We start from the raw sequence: 6,000 nt of genomic DNA, 5'->3' as shown, positions 1-6,000 counted from the left end.
GCGCATTTTTCTGCTTTAAAAAAAACCCGCTATGCGTCGCCAGGTGTTTCATCGGATTTGAGGTGTTACCTCCTTTGACAGTATCACAGTATCACCTTAAAGCACTTGTTGCAGGCTGCTGAGTTTGCATATTTTGCTGTGAAGTACAGCCAGACTTTTGACTGCTTCGCCTTGGGCATTTTTAATCTGTAGCTCTGCTCTAAAAGTACGTACGTACCTGGGCCCGCCTACTATCCTCGGAAACGTAAAATGATTGGCTAGAATTCAAAGTGTGTCACAGCTCAGGAAAAAAAAGCACCGAAATGAAGCACCGAAATGTGCGCTGCTTTTCGGTCTGGTTACTACCGTTTATGTCAGAACCGGTGCCATCATGGCACCGGACACCGGTACCCATCCCTACCGCTGAGTCTTTGATTTTATTTGCTCAGCGGAGCAGCTTCAGCAATTCTCACTAAGGGCAACTCCAGACCGAGGCACAGTCCAGCCCCTCTCCAGGAGATTGGTTCCTTAGCCCAAACCGTGCGTTTAGATGACCCTGACTATATCTAGCCAGAACCTCTCAACCTCACGCACTAGCTCAGGTTCTTTCCCCACCGGAGAGCTGACATTCTGTGTCCCAAACTCTAGTCAGTAGCCAGGAATTGGCCAGCCACCAGCACACACTGTACCCAATCCGTACAGAGCCTCTTCTGGGTGGTGGACCTATAGGAGGGTAACCCTATCCTAGGCAGGGTAACTTTTCCCTAGTTTGCTCTTTGTCTGGTCCTTTAACCAGGACCAATTTTCCATAGGACACCCAACCATGGGGTGAAAGCCCCTTGACAACATAGCCCCTGGGATCCCCGGGACACACAAATGTTGAACTGTTGTCAGTGGTTGCTGTCAGTCTGTTGTTTACATGAGCTGCCAGTATGTGTCCATGTCTATTTATTTTGTAGGAGGCTGTAAAACTTTGTGAATGGAGTCAGTGAAGCTCACTTCTGTCCAGTGATACTAAGGTTAGATTATGATGGTATCCTGTTGGTAAGTGCTATGTTAGCCTATAACCACTTGTTGTTGTTTGGCATGTTGTCAGCTGTTTAGAGATGGGAAGGTCACCTCTGTAATCTACTGACAATAATTTTAATTGTCTGTAGATTAAGATTAATCAGATACATAGTCATGTTTATGCACATATTTGTGTGCTAGAGCTCTGATTTCAGTTCAAGAGATTAAAGATATTTTCCAGATGCTGACCGTGTTGTCTCATTCCTTTGTACTTTTGCGCTGTTTGGGAGGGAAACCCTTTCCCAGATGATAAAACATAGATACGATCCTTCAAATCTTATGTGTGAAGCTGTAGACATGAAATAAAATTAAATGAATGCCTACATATTTGTCCTCTATTTGTTCCATTTTCTCACACCTTTTAAGGATACAGTGCAAAACATATGTCTTATGCCATATGAGTTTTTGTCTATTAGCAATTAAGGAATAATCTTGCAGGCATAAAATAGTATTTTTTCCTCCCTTGTAGGTAGTATTTTTTTTACCTACCCATATACCTTTTAGATACTATTTTGTGCCTGTAAAAATGTGCATGTTTTAATAGATTAAACTACAGAAATAGGCAAAAATTTCATGGTTTTGCAAAAGGCTGCTAGTAAAAACAGAACACTAGCTTATCCCTTAATTACGTGCCTCTTTTATTTTTAACATTGAGGTCAGTGTTAAGTGGTTTTATGAACAAAAATAATTCCTCTGAAAATTGTGAAATGGAAGGACTAATGGGTGAAAAAAAACAGCCAGTGTCCAAAGTTTTAAACTTTCAAAGACCAAAAAACCAGAGAGCCATTGCTCAAGAGAACTTTAAAGAAAATGTACAAAACAGTCTGCGTCCTCGGAAGCAAAATATAAAGAAGTGAAGGGTGGTTCAAGAGTTTGGCAAAATACTGTACTTCATTATTTGTAAGCAATACAATATCAATGGCTGCTTGCACACAAAAAAAGATTTAAGAGATTCAGTTTTAATATGCATCAAAAGGTTTCATAAACCCTGAGCTGCAAGCTCCTACACCATTCCAGTACCCAAAGCAGAGGTTGTAATTAAACCCACACTGAAATATTTCTATCATTTTTGGTCTCTGCAGACAGGAAGGATTCTTGTGGCAAATTGTGTGCTGCCAGCAACAGTATGTGGGGTCAGTCTCTGAGGCGTGTTTAGCTGGGCTGCCTTATCCCCTGTTCAATCTTGCCTTTTGTTTTCCTTCATGAAAATAAATGAAACAGTGCAGTCATCTGCAGAGGCGAGCAGAGCCCTCTTGACTGAGGAGGCCTTCGGGCTTCGTCAGGCTTTTCCAGCACGTTGTCATGGCAGTTCAGAGAGAGTGAGGGAGAACATTGCATCCCAGTGCTGCTGTGGAATGACAATAGGAAAAGGCCTACGAAGGGGATTGCTAATGCAGAATGCCAATCATAGCAATGTTGTTCTAATGTGCTGTATGAAAGACAGGTAATGGAAGCCTGAGACAAAGATCTTCCTGAAGGACAAAAAGTTATAAAACATAATTTACATTGAATCATATTTTCTTTACCACAATCCACTTCTGTCAGCCTTTTTTGTTAATAACTTTTTGTCCTTGTATGTAGATTTATCTATATATATGGAAATCTAGAATGAATGACAAAAAAAGAAATGATAGAGATAGGCTAATCAGTTGTGTCAGCCTGTAGTTAGTCTGTCTATAAGATAATGACAAATAATGATATATCTGCAATTAAAAGCAAAACATTACCATTATTCAGCTATTCCCTCTATGACAAAAGATCCCCACTACCTTGGATGAGAATAACATTGCTGATTAGAAAGCAGAACATTGAGTGTAATGATGCTTAATGACGCAGTTCAAATGGGCTGCCCTCAAGTTGAATTCAAGCTGTTAGATCAGAAAGTTTTACAGAGTTTGTGGGGGTCTTATAGTTCAGCCTTCTTATATGGCTTTATTTTCTCAAAGGCTGAAAGTTTAGAGGGATAAGAAACCAACCCAGGAGAGAGCAGTGAGGTCTTAATGAGTTACGTAACTTCCCTGGCACCGCACATCCTCTGATGTAGGACCAGCCCAAGATTTTGGAGGACTTATATCTAATCCACAGATGGAGGGAGATTTGCAGGTAGACAGGCTAGAATTCTTATTTGACGGCTTTCTTTGTCCAAGAAAAGAGAGATGTCAGTAGCATTGCTTTACAAAGTGACAGACAACGAACACTGCTTTTGTATTTCCTCTGACCTTAAGTGTTAGTAGAAATTATGCACAGGTATATGAAAAGGTTTTGGCAAATCATTAAAACTGCAAATTAGTTCATTTGTGAAGTGAGAAAAAGCAATCTGTACTGCAATGCTTCCTGGGCCCATACTTGCCACACAACATCAACGTTGAAATGTCCACTTCTTAACACTTGGCAACATGTTCTTTATTTCTCAAAGTATAACCTTAGGTTATTGTGGTCACAACACTTAAGTCTAGCCTCTTCTGAAACAAGCCCATCCAGAATATGTTTCAGTGTTTATTTTTGTGATGAGACCACTATCCCTGTAGACTTTGTGTGTTCTTTAATGTTGCACAATGCAACAGAGCCTCATCACCTCTCATCTAAACTCCATGCTGTTCCCCTGCAGGATTTCTGCTGGGCAGATGTGCACCTTTCCTGAAAATTTTCTGTTCTCTTAAATCTGTCATAGTTAATCTTACCTGCCATTTGTATGAGACATTCTAAAGCATGGAAATTGCAAGCTGGAAGTGCTTCGATATCTTTTGTATACCCTTCCCTTGCTTTGCAGGCATCAAACTGCTTAATTTTAAGATGCTCAGTCAGTTGCTGAGAGGAGCCTATGGTTGCAAAGTCGAGAATTTATGAGCTCTAAAAACTGTCATTAGTTCACAATCCTAACGACAGTTGTTGACCTGCCTTGTGAATCCTAGCAAGTCAATTAGGGCTAATGAAGTTCTGAAATTTTAACGGGTCTCCAAACCTGTGCACAAAGTTGATGAAACCACAAATATAAATCAGACATTATATATGTTCAAGGATGTCACAGAGCTGCTGTGGAGTTTTAATAAAGTCAAATATAGCTAAATCTGCTTGTATCGAAATTGCTGCTAAAAATCTTCATCAGTCAGTTAATGAACTGAATGAATAATACAGTGAGCTTGGGTTTTATGTATAGATACATACCCTGTGAATCAGAGTTGAACCTGACAAAAAGTGATTTTAAAAGTGGTTGAAGTTGTTGCTTGTTCTCAAGTTATCGCATTTACAGGATTTTCAGAAAACTTGACCTCTGAACTCTAACCTTGAGGTTATGGTCACTGACATTCGGACTCGTCCGACATTTTTAGTAAATACACCCGTGGTATAAATTTGAAAGTCTTATGTCACTTCATTCTCAAGTGACTGTATTCACAAACTTCAGTTTCCATGTCATCCACTAGGCTGCCCGCCCAACAGGGTGATAACAATACCCTGTCAGCCTTTCACAGCTGAAGGGTAAAAAACTGAATCACAATGAAAGTTAAGAAGGTGAACTAAGATTAAGAAGCCTCTGAATTACACCTTCACCACCTCTCCATGCTCTCGATTTGGACTTTTGTTGCTGTCTTTCAACATGTTCTAATACTTTTGTTCAGCGGGGAAAAATCGTTTTTTTAAATGTATTGATAAGTACATCCTCCTTCATTAGAAAATATGTATCACTTCAGTGAACTAGCAATATGTACAGGACTAAATAAACTGATGAACTGATAAAAAAAAAAAGAAAAAGGAAAAGAAAACCCACAGAGTCTAAATCAGGATCTGGAGATGGCAGTATGAGTCTATCCCAGGAGGCAGAAAGCAACCCAGCATATATGATGCCACAAGGTTGCTGCACTTCAAAGAATTTTTATTCATCTAAAAATAATTACTTACAAAACCCAACATGACTTATGGGAGATGTGCCTCTGCAAAAACAAATAAAAAACAGGAAAAGGCCTTGAACAAACCAGGCAGTTGACCATCTGATTAAGGCCTCTCCTCCAACTATTGCGAATAAATTAAACTCATGAAGCATGGCTGTCAACAATGCCCAGCTCAAATAACAGCGATAATAAGAAAAATGGAAAGGTTATAACCAAATATAAGACCTAAAAAACATCAGTAACACAGCACTTAAATGTTCACACACCACAGTTAGTTATAATGGCGAGTACAGCGGTTATCACACTTTTAAGGGCACCAAGAAAATACAAAGCCCCTTCACTGACTGATAAAAGCACTTTTCTAAACAAAGATAATGTAGACAGGAAATTAAAATCCACACTAAAATAGACATTGAAATAGAACAAGCACACTGAAATCACAACAATATAAAATAAACAGAACCGGTGACGATGAAAGAACACAGTAGATTAGGACCAGAGTGTTTATAGGCCTAACTCCTCATTATGGCCAGCTTGGCCTTAAAATTACAATATCTGACACTCTTAGAGTTGAATTACGCCCATTATGTGTTTCCATATAGTTATTATTGTCATGTGACAGCTGTGTGCAGGCACAAAATGCAGACTCATGGAAACGAAACATGAACTCAAAATAGCTTTAATGCTGAACTCAAAAGGGTAACAAAACTAGGAATACAAAATAAGCTTACGCAGACAGAACACGCAGCAAGATGAGGGTAGATCGCAACACCAACAAACTGAAACACAGGGCTTAAATACACAGAGGGAGCAATCAGGGAATGGGCAACAGGAGGGAAACACAGCTGGGGCAAATCACGCCTAACGAGACAAAGGAAGCAAAACCAGACGCTTTTACATGAGACACGGACTTTCAAAGTAAAACAGGAAACATAACACAGACTGAATTTACAGACAGACTCACAGGCAGGCACTACAGAGGAAACAGAGACGTGGGACCAGGGCCGACACAGACACTGACTGGACACGGGGATATAGCAGACAGGGGAGACAGCAATTAAGGATT

The sequence above is a fragment of the Neolamprologus multifasciatus genome, chromosome 5, assembly GCF_963576455.1.
Source record: "Neolamprologus multifasciatus chromosome 5, fNeoMul1.2, whole genome shotgun sequence".
Classification (NCBI taxonomy): domain Eukaryota; kingdom Metazoa; phylum Chordata; class Actinopteri; order Cichliformes; family Cichlidae; genus Neolamprologus; species Neolamprologus multifasciatus.
The sequence above is the reverse complement of the archived record's forward strand: the minus strand, read 5'-3'. Positions refer to the sequence as shown.